This window comes from Loxodonta africana, chromosome 9 (assembly GCF_030014295.1).
Source record: "Loxodonta africana isolate mLoxAfr1 chromosome 9, mLoxAfr1.hap2, whole genome shotgun sequence".
In the NCBI taxonomy this organism is placed as follows: domain Eukaryota; kingdom Metazoa; phylum Chordata; class Mammalia; order Proboscidea; family Elephantidae; genus Loxodonta; species Loxodonta africana.
The window spans coordinates 121,040,829-121,062,079 of record NC_087350.1 but is presented as its reverse complement, the minus strand read 5'-3'; the positions used below and the strand labels follow the sequence as shown (position 1 = coordinate 121,062,079).

The 21,251-nt window shown below is 59.0% G+C and overlaps 1 long non-coding RNA gene and 1 other non-coding gene across 2 annotated transcripts; one reads left to right on the top strand and one right to left on the bottom strand.

Annotated features, from left to right (window-relative positions):
• Positions 1-1,791: 1,791 nt before the first annotated feature.
• On the bottom strand, positions 1,792-8,566 carry LOC135232330 (uncharacterized). Its single transcript, XR_010322887.1, has 2 exons — positions 4,328-8,566; positions 1,792-3,599 (listed from the first exon to the last, which is right to left on the bottom strand). It is a non-coding gene; the product is annotated as an uncharacterized LOC135232330 (long non-coding RNA).
• A 10,729-nt stretch (positions 8,567-19,295) lies between these two features.
• Positions 19,296-19,366, top strand: TRNAG-UCC (transfer RNA glycine (anticodon UCC)). The gene has a single exon. It is a non-coding gene; the product is annotated as a tRNA-Gly (tRNA).
• The last annotated feature ends 1,885 nt before the right edge of the window (positions 19,367-21,251 follow it).

Genomic DNA, 21,251 nt, shown 5'->3' with positions numbered 1-21,251 from the left:
CCCAGCTCTGCTCGGGCCCTTGGCAATGCTGCAGCCCAAGTCGGCGTGTCTGCCCGCCCTCGGCCACGGCAGTGGGGCAGCTGCAGAAAGCAGCAGGAAGGGGCAGGTGCCCGGCGGGCTAGGTAGGCGCTGCCACAGGTACCTGGAGAGGAGCTGCAGTGAAGCAGCGCTTGTCTGATGAGGGTTCACTCTTTAAAGATGGTGGGGACTCCTCAGATTTGTTGTCCAACATGCTGGACGCAGAAAACCAAGGCCCTGGGACATGTATCTGTGAGGACAGTCCAGAGCAGGGAGGCCTGGGCAGCCCACCCAGCTGCAGCCGTGTTTTCCTCTGCTTTCATCTCCACATGGGCTGATTCTTCCACCACGAGCAGGACCTGCCGCTGCCCTGCCTCCACAGAGAGGCACACACCACACATGGCCACTCACACCGGGGCCTTAGCCTCCAGGCACATCCACCATGCATGACGCAGTGCCACGAGGCCTAACTGGAGCCCAGCCCGCGGGGCCAGACATGCCCTGTCACCACACCCCTCTGCTCGGTGTGTGTTGGTAGGCATTCTGGGCGTGGGCTCAGCCTGCACCACCTCCTGGGTCGCTTTCTTGGGAGGGACTCATCACCCATTTCCAAGGGTGACCATGCTGAGGCTACTCACCTAAAATCATACCACCACCAAGGGGCAGAACAAGGCCCCAGACCCCTGCCCCTGAGGCCAAGGCCTGAGCCACTGAGCCACATCCCACCTCCTACCTCCCACTGCCTTACCACCCACCATGGGCCCAGGCTGACACTGGGGTCCAGGGCTCTGGACCCAAAAGCCACAGCAAGGGGTTTGCGAAGGGGATCACTACATCAGCTTTGAGCAACCACAGCAGCTACACCCCCAGCCTAGGGAGCCGGGAACCTGTTGCCCACCCTCCACGGGCTTGGTCTGGGGCCAGAAAGAGAGGATGAGGGGGGCAGAACCAGCAGGACAGGGAGGGCCCTGGAGTCCAGTGTCCTCAGGGAGACTGCCCTTTCCGTAGGGCCTACCGCCCCCCAGCTAGCCCCCATAGCACCCTCTTGCAGCATGGAGCTGCAGCCCCAGCGATCTCCAGCTTTCTGCCCCCAGTTGTCAGAGCAGAGGTGTGGAGGCCAGAAAGCCGGAGGCGAAGACATGGGAGACAGTGTGTCCATTCGCTGCAGGATTTTGTGCAGGGCTTCAAACTGATTCATACCAGCACAGTCACAGCCAACGACACGAAACTGGAACAGACCCAAACTTTTACAATTTGGGTGATCCAGAACGAGCAAAATTATGGATTGAAGCCCTGTAACGGAAGACTCGGAAGAGGCGTAGCGAGCCCTTTCAGGAGCCTGTTGTGTGAAATTGGATTATTGGCAGGACTGTGGGGAGCAACACACGTTAAAAGCAGCATAGCCGGGCACCATCTCTGAGCAGGGCACCGATGTTTCCAACTCTGAAAAATCCAATGGGCAAGAGATTCGGTTGCTAGGCAACATGTACACTGCCCTTGTTTTCTAAGACGGAGACTCGGTTTCTAGCAGGGCTTCGACCTGTAATTTTTCCAGTTCTGTTTATGGTTCCAGTTCACCCAAATTTTAAAATTTTGGGTCTGTTCTGGTGTCGTTTCCTCAGCCACAGTTGAACCAGGAAGAACCGTTTCAAAGCCCTGGTTTCATGAGCTGGCCTTCCAGGAGCTCCTGAGGCTGAGCAGGGTGCAGAGGAGTGGAGGTCAGGCTTGAAAGGACACATTAGTCAGGCAAACATTTATGGAGCACCTAGTGCATACTGAAGGATCCCTAGTGGCACAGTGATTAAGCGCTCGGCTGCTAACTGAAAGGTTGGTGGGTCAAGCTCAGCGGCCGCTCTGAGGGAGAAAGGCCTGGCAGCCTGCTTCCATGAAGATTTACAGCCTTGGAAACCCTATGGGGCAGTTCTACTCTGTCCTATAGGGTCGCTATAGTTGGATTCGACTCCACTGCAATCATTTTGATTTGGTTTAGTGTCTGCCAAGTCTGGTGGATGAAGACAGAGAAGAACTGAACATGCCCAGTGTCCTCAGCACCTGGCTGGGCAGAGGGGGCACGGGAATGGCATGAGCAGAGGGGCAGCAGCAGGTGAAGCAGGACTCCTCGTCGCCCACAGAGCCAGAGATCCCTTCTGGAGGGGTAGTCCAGGACAGCTTCCTGGAAGAGGAGGAATTTCAGGGATCCTCCGGGGCCAGGCGTCTGTCTGAGCCTGTTTCCCCTTGAGATGAGAAGATGCTGGTCCTGTCTGCAGCACTGGGTACAGTGCAGATGAGCCCACAGACAGGAAAGCACCGGAACCACTTCCGTGCTGTGGGCCTCTGCTTCCGCTTTGCAAATGTCCTGAGTTGTAACTGTCAGAGCGCTTGCCGCTGAGCGCAGCATCGGAGTGGCAGCCCTGTGTCCACAGGAGGCCATTTCAGGAGAAGGCTCTGGCCCCTCGTCTCCCGGGGCACAGAACCCCCCAGTGACAGGCCAAGGGCATCTGCTGGAGCCAGGCTTCTGAGGAGGAATGGGTGGAGGTTGGCACCCTGACAGGGCCCAGGGCACCCGCTCATCTGCTGCAGAGCAAAGAGGAAGCCAGGAAGGGAACTCGGTGGTGCAATTTGGTTGTTTGTGTTGACGACCCCACGGGCTTGTGCAATGCACATGGGGGCCGGAAAGCCAGACGCCTGGGCCCACACGCAAAGGGTCAGCCTCTGGTCACCCAGAACGCAGCCCACTCCCAAAGTGGCAGGTGACCCACAGCCAAGGGTCATCCCTACCCAGGTGGGACCTGGGCCAGCTAACATGATACCAGCTCCTGCCCCCCTAGAAGTGGCCACACCTGCCCCCTCCCGGCCTCAGTGCACTGGCGGGGGGAGCAAGGACGCGGGATTGTAGCCACCTCCCTTGCCCGAGTCCAGCCCCTGCTCTGTCCCCTGAGGACAGAGGTGGAGAGCCGGCCCTCGGGAGCTGCAGTCAGGCTCCTGTCTTAGTGCCTGAGCGTGGGTCTGGGCCCCATATTCTCCGTGTGGGGGGAACCCACAGCCCACTTTCTCCTCCGTGCCTGGGGGTCAGAGAGGAGCCTGCCCACAGGGCCACACAGGCGGGGACCCTGTAGGTGCTGAGCCCAGACCTGCCCTAAAGGATTCCTGTCTAAGAGGGGCAGTGGGGGGGGGGGTGGTCTTTGAATCCTAGCCTGGCTCTGTAAGTGTCCTGGGGTGTCTGTGTCAAAGGACCACACACCAGGGCTTCTCACGGCACTGGGGGCAGGGGTCTGAAATCACGGGTCGGCAGGACCGCGCTCCCTCTGGAGGCTCTAGGCGAGGGTCCTTCCTGGTCTCTACCAACTTCATGTTCTGTGGCTTGTGGCCGCGTTGTTCTGTCTCTGCTCCGTGGTCACATGTCCATCTTCCCTCCATGTCTCTCTGTGTCTCTTCTTCTCTTTTAGAGGGCACCATCCAGGTTGGATCAGGACCCACCCCCTCCTGTGTGACCTCATGTTAGCTGGCAACACCTTCAGACACCCTATTTCCAAGCAAGGCCATGTCCACATGTTCCAGGGTTAGGACTTCACCGTATCTTTCTGGAGGAGAAATTCTATTCACAACTGTGGGCTTCCCGAAGGGCCAGGAAGGGGCGAGGCAAGGCTCTGGCAGGCGGGTGAGCCCAGGGAGGAATGAGGCAGGAGCAGTGAGGGGGCACATGGAGGCTCGCCCAGCCTGTGTGCCCAGAGCACCGGCAGCGATGCACAGGGCACAGGGACATGAGGGCTGTGGAGCCCGGCCCGGCAGGACCCACTGCCCTCTGCCTGGCACAGTGTGGGGAGAAGGGAGGCTGCAGCAAAGATACCCCCTGCCCCCCAGAAGAACAGCCTGGAGGGAGGGGAGGGAAGGGAGGTGAAGACCCTCCCCCAGGAACCCTGGCCCCAGCAGGCCTGTTATCTTGGTTCTTGACAGAGCTCGGGATACAGAGCCCAGAGCCCTGGCTATCAGGGGCCGCTCCGGGTGTGGCCTCCCCCGGCTAGGCCGTGTACATTGGGGAGGGGTGCTCAGTTGTTCCCAGACCGCCCAGCGCCCGCTATCTGGGCTGCCCGCCTGCCCTGAGATAACTGCCCGAGCAGATAGGCACTGGGAACAAGGCCACGGGGCTGGTGAGGGGCCGCGGCGCCCAGGAGGGAGGAGGCCCAAACCTTCGGGAGGGTTTGCGCATCCCACTGGAGATGGGAACTCAGGCAGGTCACAGGCACAGGCTGGTCACAGGGGTACTGGGTGGGTCCAGACTAGAACCAGGAGCCGTCACCCAGCCTTATACCTGAGCAGCCTCCCGGCTTCCTTGGGGGCCATGCCAGGTCTGGCTGGACGCTCCTGCTTGGGAGGTGCTGTTGGACGTTGGAGGCTTGTCTGCTCCTGTGGTCCCCAGCCTCCACGTGGGCCCCTAGTCGCCCAAGATGCACAGCTCACTGGACCCAAAGGCTCCAGCTGGTTCCAGGCCCAGGGGTGAAGGAGACACCAATGACCCCACCCTGCCCCAGGGCCTGCCTTATGCAGGTGCAGGCCCCCTCTTCCCACACGAGGGTCCTCCAGGGCCCCCCTCTGTGGCCGCCTCCTGGAAGGCTCCTGTGACGCTGTGTGTGCAGAGGCTGAAGCCTGAGCCAGTGGCTTGGGCCCTGACGTGCTGGTCTCACGCTCAGGCTCAGGCCCCGACATGCTGGTCTCATGCTCAGGCCCGTCATCCATGGCGAGATCTGTGGAGACACGCTGAGCAGGCAGTGGGCTGTACCCCCATAGGCAAGGTGTGTTGTGCCCAGACCCTCGCAAAGAGAGGTACCCCAAAGGGCCTTGGAACCCACCAGCTGGTAGGGAGTGAAAGGTGAAAGCTGGACCCCAGCAGCCTGGAACCCACTGGGATTCCTGGGCAAGTCCCTGCCCTTTCTGTGCCTCAGTTTCCCCACCTGTGAATGCAACCTTGTCCTGGCACCCAGCCTGGCCCACCCCTGGGGGATTCGTGCTCCAATGTCCCCCGCCATGGATGAGAGGGCTGTTCTGCAGCTGACCACTTCTCCGGGGGCATCGGGCTGTCCAGGCTGGGCCCCTCTGGCCTCAGGGCCCTCATCCTCTCTCTTGACAGAAGGGGCACGAGGGGCCCTGCCCAGCACACCCAGCGACCCTGAAGCCAGAGGAGGCAAGGTTCTGCCCGGGCCTGTCCGGGGATTCAGGGATCCTCTCTGGAACAGCAGAAGCAGGGCTGGGGTGGGCCCAGGCCTGGGTGGGGGAGTGCACAGGCTTTGGGGCCACGTCCAGCCTGAGGCCCAGCCTCTCCACCCTTCCTGCTCCTCCTGAGCAGGACAGGCAGAGGGCAGGTGCACAGGTGGCCTGATACCCAACTTCCTGCTTCCAGCACTGGCCACCGCAGGTGGGGCGGGACAGGCCTTCCTGCCTCTGCAGCAGAGGCAAAGGAGCTGCCTGGGGCAACAGCTGTGGCCTCCTCCCTGCAGCGGAGCTGCCAGGAGGGAGGGGTACTCAGAGATGGTGGTGAGGTGGGGGGACTGGGCAAGGTAGCCAGCAGGCACCTGGAGAAGGTGGCCTCCTTTCTACCCACAGGGCCATTGGGCACTGTCCATGCTGAACCTAGCAGGGCTGCCCTGCGTGGTTGGGCAGGATGGGCACTGCTCACAGGACTGAACTGTCAGAGCAGCCAGAAGCCTGCCTGCCAGAGGCATCCTTCTCAGCTGCAAGTCAGACTCCAGTGTGCTGGCTTGAACCAGCTGCAGCTCCCTGCTGCCTTGGGGGGAGGCAGAGGAGGGAGGCAGCCCCAACCCCCATGCACAGCTTCATCCTCCATCCACAGCCCCCAGCCCCACACCCAACGGCTTCCCTGCTTCCCCACTGCCCTCCCTGCAGTGTGGCTCTTGCCCCAGCTGCCTGATCTCAGTCCCTGGCTCTGGAAGCAGGGGTAGGAAGGGAGGTGGCTCTGTGCTTTCCCAGTGTGCTGCTGCCCCCAGTGTGCCTGGCTCACACTGGGCTGTCGCTGCTGTCCTGGGCCATCTCCTCCACTGGTCGGGCTCTGAGGGCTGGGCCTGAATAAAACCACCCTGGACTGCACAGTGTCCAGCTGGGGGCCAGCCCAGAGGTGTGTGGGAGGGAGGGTGAGCCACGGGGCCAGGATCCTGGGGCAGGGACCGTGGCCTGGATTTGTGAGGTGGGGGGTACAGTCCTGGGGAGGGTGGGAGCAGGTGGCCGGGGATGCCTCAGTCATGGCCTGGCCCAGAACAGGTATATGGCTTTCTCTCTGGTGCCCAGGCCAGCTGGAATGTAGGGGGTGCAGCCGGGGGGCACAGTGGGTGCAGAGGGTCTCTGGAGCCAACACCTGGCCTTCTGGTCTGTTTGCCTCTGCACAGGGACCTTGGCCCCCGCACACACGGGGCCCAGCCTGCCCCTTCTCAACCTTTCTGCAGCCACAGGTGCCCACTCTGGTCTGCTGAATGTCTGCTCTCACTGCTCCCATGCCCTCAGGGTCCTGCACGAAGCTGCCTCCTCCAGGAAGGCTTCCGGGGCTCCTGGGCAACCTCCTGTCTCCCAAGGCTGAGTGGACTGGGTGGGCTGGGGCTGGGCTCCCTGTGGGAGGGCCTGGCTGGGCTCTGGGGTGAACACTTCCAATTTGGAACCCACCCCTGTCCCCAGCCTCCTCCCTGGGAGCCTCAGTTTCCTCATTTGTGAGGAGATAGCCTGCAGAAAGCCATGGGCACAGGAGGTACTCAGCAGGTCCCCAACGTGGTGACCCCAAGCTCCCAGCCTGCCCCATCCCTTCCCATCAGTGGCTCAGGTGCCGAGAACCGGTACTTGCCTGGGCAGGGCTTGCCTGCTGCCAAGGGCCCCAGAGACACTCTCTTGCCCACCCCGACTCCTGCCCCCTCGCTGGCCAGGGTCCTTACACCCTCCTGGCTCCTGGCTAGGCTCCAGCCCCCCCACTTCTTCCCTTTCTTGCCAGCAAACCAGGGGTCTGGGGAGGATCCAGGACCACTCTGAAGGCCCAGACACCAGGCCTTAGAGTGCTCAGGGCCCCCAAGGGACTGCTGTGTCCAGAGGCCCTGGGTCAGGCCCCAGGCCTGGGTTTTCCTCCCATGCTGGGGAGTGGGATCACTCCAGGGGTCTCCACGCCTGCACTCCAGGGCCAAGGTGACCCTGACTGGGAGGGGATGCGCTGACCACCAGCCCTCTGCAGATTCCTGCTGGCCATTCGCCAAACTGCCCAGCTCTGCCTCCTGGCAACTATTGGGCACCAGCTGTGTGCAGCTTTTTGCTCCTTAAGGACAGAGTTGATGGGGGAGCAGGGTAAGGGTAGGAGCTGCAGCCCAGGGTCAGCCCTTGATGAGGGGCCAGGGGCTAGAGCCCATGGGGTCCAGGGGCAAGGCTGGGGGCTGGGGCTGGGGCTAAGTCCAAGGGAGGGGGCTGGGGGTCAGGGGCTGAGGCTGGGGGCATGGCTAGGCTGGGGCTAGGCTCGTCTTGGGCTCCAGAAGGCCGGGCGTTGTTCCTGCTCACACCCCCACCACCTGCCACTCCTCCTCCCCGGCCCAGCATTTTCTCACACTCGGAGCTGGCACAGGGACCAGGCCACGCTGGGACTTGTCGTCTGGGTCCCAGTGAGGTGGGTGAGGTTTTCCTCCGGGCCCAGGGCATGAGCTGCTGCAAGTTGAGACATGGCCTGGGCAGGCTATGGGGCCTGGAGTGGGAGAGAGATTGCAACACCACAGAGCAGCTGCAGAAGGCCAGGCCTCGCCGGCATGGGTCCCAGCCCGCCCAATGGCGGTCCTGGCACCTCCCTGGGGGCAGGGGGCACAGAGGGAGACAGGTTCCCACCCTCCCCAGAGCTGGGCCCTGAAGACCTGGGCCTCTCCTCAGCTTTGCCAGGTCCCTGACCCTCACTGGTCCTGTTTCCCCATCTTGAGATGGGGGCTAGAATGGCTGGTGAGGACACCTATGTGGAACAGCGCAGGACACCTGGCTCCTTGTCAGGGTGTAGTCCACGCAGGCCAGGACTGGGATATTACCATCTGCAGCTCTGACCTCAGTCTTCCTCTCTGCAGAGTGGCTTGATGGCGACAGCCACCTGGGGAGTTGATAGAAGGCTTCAACGAGAAAATCACACGTCTGGGACCTTCATCCTCACTGCCACGTGGCTGCGCCTTTGGGACGTAAAGCAGGGCGTCTTAGGGGCCTCTGAGTCTGGGGGGCTGAGGGAGGCCAGAGGCCTCTGTGTCTTGGACCCCACCCTGCTCAAAGCCTGCCCCAGCACCAGCCAAGCCCTTCAGAGCCATCTGACTCCTCAGGTGACAGGCCCTGACCCCTGAACAAGTCTGTTTGCAGTCAGGCTGGCTGTAGGTATCACCCCAACCAACAAGTCTTGGAGGAGCCTATGGTTTGAAAGGCAGGCAGCCTTCTCTCTGGGATCCACCCCCGCCCCTGTTCCTGGGGGTCCAGGTGGACCATGGCCCCAACAGCAGCCAAAGCTCCCTGGTCCCTGCATATGGGAGGGCCAGATGAGGGGCCTTGGGAAGGCTTGTCCAGCCCCACCCCCCTCTGTTGCCCTATGGGGAAACTGAGGCCAAAGAGGAGCAGGGCCATGGCTGGGTTTATGGGCCAGCCGGGCCCCTTGGGGAAGTCACTTGGTCTCCTGGCCCGGGCACTGAGGCCTCCAAAGTGCTCCAGCTTCCCTGCCCCTATCACCAGGAAGGTAAACACCAAGGCTCCAGGCTCTGGGAGTATGCACGCAGGTCTGCTAAAGTCATGTGTTACTGTCAGAGGCTGGGAGGGTGAGAGGGAGGTCCCTTGGGAGGCAGCCCCTCGACACCCCACCACTCTCTGGCAACCCCCCAGGCAGGCGTGGGAATGTGACTGGCAGGAACGGGACCGCTCCCCCAGGAATCTGCTGCTGGGTGCTGGCCAAGAACACTTAGATCCAGAAAGGAAGCAAAGTCCAGCTGCAGCAACTTGACCCAGGACTGCTGGAAAACGGACAAGTCCGCCCAGACCGAGCCCTGACCTCAGCACAGACCAAGTCCCTACCCCAGCTGGAGACTGAGCCCTGATCTCAGCCACAGACTGAGTCCCCACCCCAGTCAAAGACTGATCCCTCGTCCCAACCACAGGCTGAGCCCTGGACCCAACCACAGAGTGAGCCCTGGTCCCAACCACAGGCCGAGCCCTGATCCCTACCACAGGCTGAGCCCTGATCCCAACCACAGGCTGAGCCCTGGTCCCAACCACAAGCTGAGCCCTGGACCCAACCACAGAGTGAGCCCTGGTCCCCCACAGAGTGAGCCCTGGTCCCAACCACAGGCTGAGCCCTGGTCCCAACCACAGGCTGAGCCCTGGACCCAACCACAGAGTGAGCCCCGGTCCCAACCACAGAGTGAGCCCCAGTCCCAGCCACAGACCGACCCCAGGACCCAACCACAGAGTGAGCCCTGGTCCCAACCACAGACTGAGCCTTGGACCCAACCACTGACTGAGCCCTTGTCCCAACCAGTGCCTGAGCCCTGGTCCCAGCGACAGACTGAGCCCTGGACCCAACCACAGATCAAACCCTGGTCTCAACCACAGACCGAGCCCCGGACCCAGCCACAGACCGAGCCCTGGACCCAGCCACAGACCGAGCCCTGGACCCAGCCACAGACCGAGCCCTGGACCCAGCCACAGACCGAGCCCTGGTCCCAGCCACAGATCGAGCCGTGGTCCCAACCACAGAGTGAGCCCTGGTCCCAACCACAGACTGAGCCCTGGACCCAACCACAGACTGAGCCCTGGTCCCAGCCACAGTCTGAGCCCTGGACTCAACCACAGACCGAGCCCTGGTCCCAGCCACAGACCGAGCCCTAGTCCCAACCATTGACTGAGCCCTGGACCCAACCACAGACTGAGCCCTGGACCCAACCACTGACTGAGCCCTGGTCCCAACCAGTGCCTGAACCCTGGTCCCAGTGACAGACTGAGCCCTGGACCCCACCACAAACTAAGCCCTGGACCCAACCACAGATCGAACCCTGGTCTCAACCACAGACTGAGCCCTGGTCCCAGCCACACACCGATCCCTGGACCCAACCACAGAGTGGGCCCTGATTCCAACCACTGACTGAGCTCTGGTCCCAACCAGTGCCTAAGCCCTGGTCCCAGCGACAGACTGAGCCCTGGACCCAACCACAAACTAAGCCCTGGACCCAACCTCAGACCGAACCCTGGTCCCAACCACAGACTGAACCCTGGTCTCAGCCACAGACCAAGCACTGGTCCCCGCCACAGACCGAGCCCTAGTCCTAGCCACAGAGTGAGCCCTGGTCCCAACCACAGACTGAGCCCCGGGCCCAGCCACAGAGTGAGCCCCGGACCCAATCACTGACTGAACCCTGGTCCTAACCACAGAGTGATCCCTGGTCCCAACCACTGACTGAGCCTTGGTCCTAGACACTGACTCAGCCCTGGTCCCAACCACTAAGCCCTGGTCCTAACCACTGACTAAGCCCTGGTCCCAACCACAGAGTGATCCCTGGTCCCAACCACTGACTGAGCCCTGGTCCTAATCACAGAGTGATCCCTGGTCCCAACCACAGAGTGATCCCTGGTCCCAACCACTGGCTGAGCCCTGGTCCTAACCACAGAATGATCCCTGGTCCCAACCACTGACTGAGCCTTGGTCCCAGACACTGACTGAGCCCTGACCCCAACCACAGATTCAATGTCCACCTCAGCCACAGACCGAATCCAGTTACAGATTCATCTCTAACCCCAGTCACAAACTGAGTCCCATCCCCAGGCCAAGTTGAGCCCTAATCTTGGCCAGAGACCGAGCCCCGAACACAGCCACGGACTGAGTCCCCACCCTAGTCACAGACTGATCCTTGGTCCCAGCTACAGGTTGATCCCTGACCCCAGCCACAGACTTAGCCCTGATCTCGGCCACAGGCACAGACTGAGTCCTTACCCCAACCATGGCCTGACCCCTGACCCCAGCCAGAGACTGGCTCCTAGTCCCAGGCACAGACTGACCCTGGCTCCAAACTGAGCCTCTGCCCCACCTCTGCAAATTGCAGGGAGGCTTTGTCTGTCTCTGGGCCTTTGCATCTTGAGTCCCAGACTGGGATCCCTGGGGCTACATTACCCGAGGTTGAGCACCAAGGTCCAGCAGCTGCCAGCCCCTCTGCTGGGCCCTGAACATACCTCCCCTGGATATGTGTTTTCTCTGGGGCACAGACCAGCTAGAGCGGGTTCGGGGAGGAGGCTAGGCTGCAGGCTAGGGGAGGCTGAGCCAGCCGGTGGGATGGTGCAGAGAGGCAACCCACCTTCACTGAGTGCCCACTATGCACCTCAGGTGACCTCCTCACCTCATCTCCCAGCAGCCCTGAGGTGCAGAGCACCGGCCCTCTTTACAGAAACACTGGCTGGAGCAGGTCATAGCCAGCCAATGTACCTGATGGAAGGGGGCCGGCCCTCACCTGTCAGCCTGGCCTGGAGCCCAAGCTGATGCAGAGGGACCCCGACCCTGTCAGCTAGAGGCCACTTGACCAAGGTATCAAGGCCTTTTGGGCACAAGGGAGGAGCCAGCCTGCAGCCCCAAGGCCCGTGCAGCTTGAGTGTCCCTGAGCCCTTAGACCTGACACTGGGAACCCGCATTGGTGGGGGGAGAAGCTGTGTTTGCTTGGAGCTGGTGTCTTTTCTAATCTTGGCCTTATCAGCAGCCTGTTTGCCCAGTGAGAGTCCAAACACCAGGGCCGGAGGTCACAGAAGGGGAGTGGGGAGGGCGACCGTATATACCTGCTTCTCCCAGCAGGGCTATAAATAGCACCAGTTTCTCCAGCCTCGAGCCCTGGCCCGGGCACCAGATGCCAGCTGGCAATCCTGTTGTGTTGACATTCCCCAGCAGCGTGCTTAGCTCTTGATAGCAACCACGAAGGCATGGCTGAGGGGCCTTTCTTACAGGAAAGCCCCGAGAAACAGCCGTGCCCCCCCTCACGCTGCCCCCTCGGCTGCCCCCACACCATCCCAGCCTACACCTGAACTTGGGAAAACCCCAAGACCCTGAAGCCCTGCCTATGAGCACCTGGAGCGTCGAGGGGCTGAGCCTTTGTCCTGGGGCTCTTTCCTCCTCAACTGGCCCCCCTAGACTGGGCACTGCCATGCCCACCACCCCCTGCCTGACTGGGGCTGGGGGATCAGAGCCCCCAGAGGAGGCAGGGTGAGCCCCAAGTCAGAGCCCATCCAGCTGGAACAAGGCAGTGCAGCCTGCTGGTTAACACATTCTGGAAGTTTCCATGAGCTTGGGCAGCCATGTACCTCGTGGAGCCTCAGTGTCCTCAACACAGAGTTGGGATGAAGATGACCATAATGCTCGGCTCAGTGCCAGGCTCGGTGTGGGCACCCCACCTTGCCCCACACTCGGGCCGTCGCCCAGATTCCAGAAGAGAAGGCTGAGGCCCAGGAGATGAAGGCAGTGCCTCCCAGGCCCTCGGGCCTGCCTGGGCCACTCTGCACCCTGCAGCAATCAAGGAGCCAGGGTGGGGCCAGTGTGGACATTACCTCCCCAAGGCACCCCCAACCAGCAGGGACCAGAGCCCTCGTCCAACCCCCCCTGCAGACTGGCCCCACCGTTCCCACCTACCTCAACGAAGTCCTTTTCCTTTCAGGGTTTACTGGGGTGAGTCATCCCCATTACTCACTTTACGGGACCTCTGGTAGCTTCGAGCCCTCCCAGCACAACGGCTTGGTAAGCCCTCCCCGTGCCCACCCCTGAGATGGGCACTTGCAGACCCTTCCCAAAGGCAATGGAGCCACAGGGCCACCCAGGCTTCAGAGCCAGAGAGGCCTGGAGCACTGGGCAGGGAGATCCGGACAGACAGGGAGACGCAGGGGCCGGGTCCTCCAGGGCCCCTCTGCAGCTGGGCACCGTGCAGTCTCAGCCTCACCCAGGCTCAGGTCTTGGCAGAAGGCCATGTCAGGAATGACCACAGAATGGCCATGGCAATGGGCAGCTCTGAGGCTGGGGCACAGAATGGTGCTGGGGACCCTGGCACATCTGCCCTCCTCAGCCCCTTCCTCCTTAAAAAAGTACTGTTTTAAAAGTGGCATAGTAAGACCGCGGTGTGACATGATGCTGAATCAATTACAATTACATATTAATGCCTTTTCTCACACCTAAAAGTTCAGTGTTTTCTCCTGACTTCAAAAGAAGTTGAAACATTTCTGTGAGCCCCGAAAAGTATGGTGGTCCTGGTCACTGTGTCCAGAGCAGCGGCCCAGCTTGGGGCTATGGAGCTGAGAGCCACGCCGGCCAGGAAAGGGGAGAGGAGGTGGGCTGCAAGAGCTAGGAGCTGGGGGGCTGCAGGTGGGGGGTGGGGCTGAGGCCTGGGGTGGGCCTGCAGGGAGCCCCGCCTACCTTGGTGGGTGGGGTTGTTACGGGGTTTGTTCTGAGGGCAATGGGGGCCCAGGAGGGGTTAGGCAGGAGTCGGGAACGATCTGATCGGCATTTCAGAGTGGTCAGCGGGCTGCTGGACTGAGTGGGATACTGTGGCTGGAGCCTGGAGGCTGAGGGGGAGCCGGGTGGGGCAGGGGCCCAGACAGGAGGAGCCCCGTGGGCAGGAAAAGTGAGGCCTGGTCTGGCTGGCTGCAGAACACATGGGGAGGCTGACCCACCCGCCGCTTTAGTTTCCAGGAAGGTTCCTGAAGGTCAGAGGGAGGAATTGTGCACCGGGGTGCCATCTGGATTAGAGGCTTAGCCCACACTCAGAGGGAGAAGGGGGGCAGGGCAGCGTCCCGACTCCCTCTCCCCCACTGCAGCACCCCAGCCTCGGTGCTCCTCCCAGCCCCGCCCTCTCCCCGGACCTCTCCTGGGGCCGTGGCCGAGGGACCTGCACCCAGCCCCCAGCGAGCCCTGGGCTCTGGCCCTCCACCTGGCGAGGGCTCTCCTCCCTCCCTGCTCCCTGGAGAAGGTGCCATCAATCAGGCTGACACCTGCTGCTCTAGCGTTCCCACGGCCTCCAGCCTGGGAGCCGGCTGGGCTTGCCCTCCTTCGCAGGCTGGGGGAGCGCTGGTGCCCAGCAGCCCTTCAAGGACACGAGGCAGAGACCACCCAGGCCTGCTGGTTGCAGCCCGGCCCCATGGGCCTGCCTGGGTCCTGGACACCTGCCAGGGGAGCCAGGCTTGCACAGCTCACCACGAAAATTTCCATCCCGATTTTCAGATGAGAAAACTGGGTGCAGAGACTTCCTGACAAAGCCCCCAGGTCCCCTCTCTTGGCTTTGCATCTGCGGGGGAGGGGGTATCAAGAATTGAGATCCTCAACTGCCGCACCTCCACCTTGTGTGTGTGGGTGTGCGTGTGTGCCTTGTGTATGTGTGAGGTGTGAGTATGTGTGCATGTGTGGTGCACGTATGTGTGCATGTGTGTGCGCATGTGTCGTGTGTGGGCGTGTGTGGTATGTGACTGTATCGCATGTGGGGGGAGGAGTGGCTGTGTTGTGTGTTAGGTGTATACATATGTACTTGTGTATATGTGTGTGGGGTGTGTGTGTGTGTGTCCAGGTCTGTCTGTCCATCTGGCCTCTCTCTGGGTCAGGGCTGGTGTAGGTGTGTGAGTATGTGTGTGTCCAGGTCTGTCTGTCCATCTGGCCTCTCTCTGGGTCAGGGCTGGTGTGGGTATGTGAGTATGTGTGTGTCCAGGTCTGTCTGTCCATCTGGCCTCTCTCTGGGTCAGGGCTGGTGTGGGTGTGTGTGTGTGTGTCCAAGTCTGTCTGTCCATCTGGCCTCTCTCTGGGTCAGGGCTGGTATGGGTGTGTGAGTGTGTGTGTGTCCAGGTCTGTCTGTCCATCTGGCCTCTCTCTGGGTCAGGACTGGTGTGGGTGTGTGCGTGTGTGTGTCCAGGTCTGTCTGTCCATCTGGCCTCTCTCTGGGTCAGGGCTGGTGTGGGTTTGTGAGTGTGTGTGTCCAGGTCTGTCTATCTGGCCTCTCTCTGGGTCAGGGCTGGTGTGGCTGTGTGTGTGTGTGTGTCCAGGTCTGTCTATCCATCTGGCCTCTCTCTGGGTCAGGGCTGCTGTGTGTGTGTGTGTGTGTGTCCAGGTCTGTCTGTCCATCTGGCCTCTCTCTGGGTCAGGGCTGGTGTGGGGGGGTATGTGTGTGTGTCCAGGTCTGTCTGTCCATCTGGCCTCTCTCTGGGTCAGGGCTGGTGTGGGTGTGGGTGTGTGTGTGTCCAGGTCTGTCTGTCCATCTGGCCTCTCTCTGGGTCAGGGCTGGTGTGTGTGTGTGTGTGTGTGTGTGTGTGTGTGTGTCCAGGTCTGTCTGTCCATCTGGCCTCTCTCTGGGTCAGGGCTGGTGGGAGAACGAGTCTGGGTTTGGCAACCTGTTCACTGGAACAAGCTGAGCAGTGGTCTGAAGCTGTCTGCCTGGGGTTCCGTGTGTCCTGCTGAGGGATCCCTGGAGGCAGAGGTCCTGGCCCGGGCACTGTATTGATCAGCTGCCTGCTCTGCACCCCCGTTTCCCAGCAGTGCCAGGGCCTGTGGCCTCGGGTCAGCCAAGGCCCTGAGCGGGCAGGACTTGTCCCCAGCAGTCTGCCCTGGGCCTGTGAGTGCTGGGCCCTCTCGGCTTCCAGCACTTGGCAAACACAGGCCCTGCTGGCCATATGCTGTTGCTCTGATTTGTTTGGTCTCGGAGGGGGGATTGGGGCACCCAACATGCCCACACTGCCCCACCCTGGCCCGCCCAGCTTGACACAACAGAAACGCCTTTAGGGACCAGCCCCTTCCAGCTAAGGATGCCCCACACCCCATGAGCCCCCAGGCTTAGACAGCCCCTCCCCGTGAGCCTTGTCACCAACATGCTGCCCCTCACAGCCTCATCCCATCTCCAACCCCCAGGACCAAAGCCACAGGCCAGCCTGTTCCTGAACACAAGCAAGCAGAGGGGTGTCATGGGGCTCCCACAGGTCAGCGGCAGGCACTTGCTCTGCCCTGCCCTCCACGTCTCCTGACTCCCTGCCACACTCCTTCCAGGCTGTGGAGGGTCCCACGGCTCCCCTAAACCTGCAATCTGGAAGGTTCCATGAGCACTCTGATCACCTGTGCTCCCCCTCCTCAGGCCCCTGACCCCCATCCCCACCCTTCCCACCTGCCCCCAGCAAGTGCTTAATAAATGACCCTGGGACATGAAAACCAGGCTCAGGGGGGAGCCCGGAAAGTGTCCCCCACCCCCAGACCGGCCTTGGGGCTGGGCCTGGGCCTCTGGGCTGAGGGGGTCCGCGGGAGGGCAAAGACCCTGGACCGACAGAGGCTGGGGAGAGGGCCTGGGCTCCGCATGAGTCTCCTTCAGCCTCTTCCAGCAAAAAAAAGCCCAGTGCCATCGAGTCGATTCCGACTCATAGCGACCCTATAGGACAGAGAGCCCCCCAACACCCGCCTGTTCCCCAAGGCCCTGGCGCCCCCTCCTGTGCCAAGTGCTGGGGGGCGGCGCCCGCCTACCCAGGAATGTTCACGGAAGGGCTCGCGGGGACGGGCTCTCACGGGGAAGATGGGGCTCGCGGGGGAGGGGCTCGCGTGGCGTGGGGCGCAGGGCGAGGTTCAGAGAACTCTTGTGAGAGGCGGTGTCTTGAGGGGCTCCGTTCACGCACGCATGCGCACACGCGCGCGCAGGCCGTTCCTGGAGCTGCAGTGCCCCCTGGTGGCCGCGGGCGGCTCTACGCCGAGCACGCTCAGTCGCGCAGGTCCGGGAGCAGCACCCCACCCGAGGAGCACCTCCGCGGGTGTCCAGAGCAAAGTGCCTGGCCTCGCGGGGACTGTGGGGGCCCTGAGGCCTGGGTGCAGGGAGAACCTGGTGGACCCCTTTACCCGCCCTGAGTCCCTGAGGGCAGTCCGGGGCTGGGATCAGGAGCTTGGGGTTCTGGGCCTGATGCCCCCCTCCGTGTGCCTCACCTCCCCCACCCAGGGCAGGAGGAAGGGGACCCAGGACCCCCCTCCAGAGAGAGCCTGGCCCTGAGTCAGGACACGTGTCTGAGCACAGACCTGGCTTTCCTGGGAGCTCCGGCCCCACCAAGGAGGGCCACTGGCTGGGTTCTGTCCCTCCAGACAAGCCCGTGTCAGCTTCGGTCCTCTGGGCTTAGCTCCTGGCCAAGTCCGCCCTGCCTCGCTGGAGTGGGCCGGTGCCCCTGGGTCCTTCAAATGCAAACCCCCCAGGCCGTCGGCACCGCCTTACCGCATGCTGTGGAGGGGGGCTCACTTCTGGCACCAGCAGGGGGGCCACAAAGAAGACACTCCTCCGCTGCCCCCAAGCAGCCAGGAACACAGCCTTGCTCAGGGTCCAGGTCAGGGGAGCCACGCCCCAGGAGAGTGGGTAACTCACCACTATCCCTGAACTGCCCTGATGTTGTCCTAGCACCAGACTCAGGGCAGGGGGTGCGGGGGGAGCTTGGGGTGCTGCTGAGCCCTGCGCAGAGCGGAACCCACCACACTCCTGAGCATTTACTTGGCGTCAGACCCTGTGCTCCTCCTGCATGCAATCTGAGTCTGCCAGGAGCAGTGGGAAAACAGAAAGCTCTCAGGACATCAACAGAAAGGTATTTAATCCTGGAAACTGGGTTCCTGCAAAATCGCCAGAAAGGCTGGGGGGAGCCGGCCCCAGGTTGGGCATCCAGAGATGACCCCAAGACATGATGGACATTGGGTCCAATCCATCAGGGAGCTGCTGCTAAGGCTTCCTTCAGGAAGGCAGGATCAGACCGCTTCATGGTGAAAAAGGATCGATTGCTCGAGAAGACACTCCTAAATGCATGGGTACCTGGTGCCAGCTTCAAAGCACGTATGTCAAAATGGCCAGAACAAGTAGGAGATGTCAACAGTCCACAGTCGTGGTTGGCGGTTTTAACGCTTCTCTGTCGCCAACTGACAATGAGTAGACAGAAAATCAGCAAGGATGAACCAGCCTGTTGTCACAGAACACGGATAACCACAGCATACATGCTCTTTCAGGTGCACATAGAACAGCCGCCAAGGTCAGCCATGTGCTAGGTCTTACAACAACCATCAGTGCACATTGAAGGGCTGAAATTAGACAGAGACCTCCTCTGACTGCAACAGAAACAAGTTAGAAATCAGTTCCAATAAGCTGTCCGGAGGATGCCCAAGTATTTGTACATTATGCAACACACTCTGGAGAAAATCACAAGGGGACTTCAAAAATATTTTAAACTCATTAATAATAAAACTACAACTTATGGAAATTTATGGGATGCCTGGAAAGCCGCACTTAGAGAGAAATTTATCGCCTTGAAATACTTACATTAGAAACGACACGTTATGAAATCGATGTGCTAAGCTCCCACCTGAAGAAGCGAGGAAGAGCAGAGGAAGTTAAACCCAATCTAGGCAGAAGGATGAAGAGAAGAGTGGCTAGACATGAAGTAGAGAATGGACAGAAAACAGAGCAAACCAATGAAACCAAAAGCTGGTCATCTGAAGAGATCAGTAAAGCTGATAAACCTCCAGGAAAAAAAAAAAAAAGAAGGAAGGTACAAATAACCAATAAACCAAACCAAACCCATTGCCTCTGAGTCCATTCCGACTCCCAGCGACCCTGTAGGACAGAGGGGAACTGCCCCGTAGAGCTTCCAAGGAGCGCCTGGCGGAGTCAAACCGCTGACCTCTTGGTTAGCGGCCGTAGTAGCACTTAACCACTACGCCACCAGGGCTTCCAAATGACCAATATCAGAGGTAAATTAGGAGATATCACCTTATATCTTAAGGCCATTAAAAAGATAATACTTCAATAGTTTAAATAACTTGGTGACGAAAAACTTGATACCTTCGATGAAATGGAAAAATTCATTGGAAGACAAAATTGTCAGCGCTGGCACAAGAAAAAAACACGTAATCTGAATAGCCTTATATCCACCAAGGGAATTCAGATTGCAACGAAAAACCTTCCCACAAAGAAAATTCCTGGCCCAGATAGCTTCGCTGGTGAACACACCCAAACATTTAAGGAAGAAATGATATCAATTCTACACAAACTCTTTCAGAAAATAAAATGCCATGAAGCTGCTATTACTCTGACACCAAGCCAGACAAGACATCACCAAAAAAGATTACAGACCAAAGGCACAAAAATCCTTGACAAAATACTATTACACCAAATAGAGCAACATTTAAAAAGGATAACAGACTGCGACCAGGAATGCAAGGTTGGCTGAACGTTCTACACCCAGTCAGCATGACTCACCACCATGGGACGGTATTCACCATACGTCCGGGGGCACTGGTGGCTCAGTGGTAGAGTTCTCGCCTTCCATGCTAGAGACCCGGGTTTGATTCCCCGCCAGTGCACCTTATGCGAAGCTACCACCTGCCTGTCAGTGGACGCTCGAGTGTTTCAGTGGAGCTTCCAGACAGACAGACGGGGAAGAAGGGCCTGGTGACCTACTTCCAAGAATCAGCCAGTGTAAATCCTGTGTTGACTGTGGTGGTTGTTACATGGGCGTGAGCACTTGCGCACTTAAAATACCGCATTTTATGAAACATAAATTGTTGTTGTTGTTGTTAGGTGCCATCGAGTCGGTTCTGACTCATAGTGCCCTATACACAACAGATCAAAAGACTGCCCGGTCCTGCGCCATCCTTACAATCATTGTTATGCTTCATCCCATTGTTGCAGCCACTGTGTCAATACATCTCGTTGAGGGTCTTCCTCTTTTCCGCTGACCCTGTACTTTACCAAGCATGATGTCCTTCTCCCGGGACTGATCCCTCCTGACAACATGTCCAAAGTATGTAAGACGCAGTCTCACCATCTTTGCCTCTAAGGAGCATTTTGGTTGTACTTCTAAGACACATTTGTTCGTTCTTTTGGCAGTCCACGGTATATTCAATATTCTACGCCAACACCACAATTCAAAGGCGTCAGCTCTTCTTCGGTCTTCCTTATTCATTGTCCAGCTTTCACATGCGTATGATGCGATTAAAAATACCATGGCTTGGGTCAGGCGCACCTTAGTCTTCACGGTGATGTCTTTGCTCTTCAACACTTTGAAGAGGTCCTTTGCAGCAGATTTACCCGATGCAATGCGTCTTTTGATTTCTTGACTGCTGCTTCCATGGCTGTTGATTGTGGATCCAAGTAAGATGAAATCCTTGACAACTTCAATCTTTTCTCCGTTTATCATGATGTTGCTCATTGGTCCAGTTGTGAGGATTTTTGTTTTATGTTGAGGTGCAATCCATGCTGAAGGCTGTGGTCTTTGATCTTCATTAGTAAGTGCTTCAAGTCCTCTTCACTTTCAGCAAGCAAGGTTGTGTCCTCTGCATAACGCAGGTTGTTAATGAGTCTTCCTCCAATCCTGATGTCCCGTTCTTCTTCATATAGTCCAGCTTCTCATATTATTTCCTGAGCATACAGATTGAATAGGTATGGTGAAAAAATACAACCCTGACGCACACCTTTCCTGACTTTAAACCAATCAGTATCCCCTTGTTCTGTCCGAACAACTGCCTCTTGATCTATGTAAAGGTTCCTCATGAGCACAATTAAGTGTTCTGGAATTCCCATTCTTCGCAGTGTTATCCATAGTTTGGTATGACCCACACAGTCGAATGCCTTTGCATAGTCAATAAAACACAGGTAAACATCCCTCTGGTATTCTCTGCTTTCAGCCAGGATCCATCTGACATCAGCAATGATCTCCCTGGTTCTACGTCCTCTTCTGAAACCGGCCTGAATTTCTGGCAGTTCCCTGTTGATATACTGCTGTAGCCGTTATTGAATGATCTTCAGCAGAATTTTGCTTGTGTGTGGTATTAATGATATTGTTCTATAATTTCCACATTCGGTTGGATCACCTTTCTTGGGAATAGGCATAAGTATGGATCTCTTCCAGTCAGTTGGCCAGGAAGCTGTCTTCCATATTTCTTGGCATAGACGAGTGAGCACCTCCAGCGCTGCATCTGTTTGTTGAAACATCTCAGTTGATATTCCATCGATTCCTGGAGCCTTGTTTTTCAGCAATGCCTTCAGAGCAGCTTGGACTTCTTCCTTCTGTGCCATCTCAACAAAGTCGATTTAAATAGTATCTGTTAATGCTGAGGAGATGCCTCTCGTAAGAGCAGGCAACTTCGCTCCCAGGTGTAATCCTACAGAAATGCAGTCTTATGTTCACCAAAAGGCGTGTTGGAGAATGTTCTTAGCGGCAATGCCATTCACAAGAGCTCCAACCTG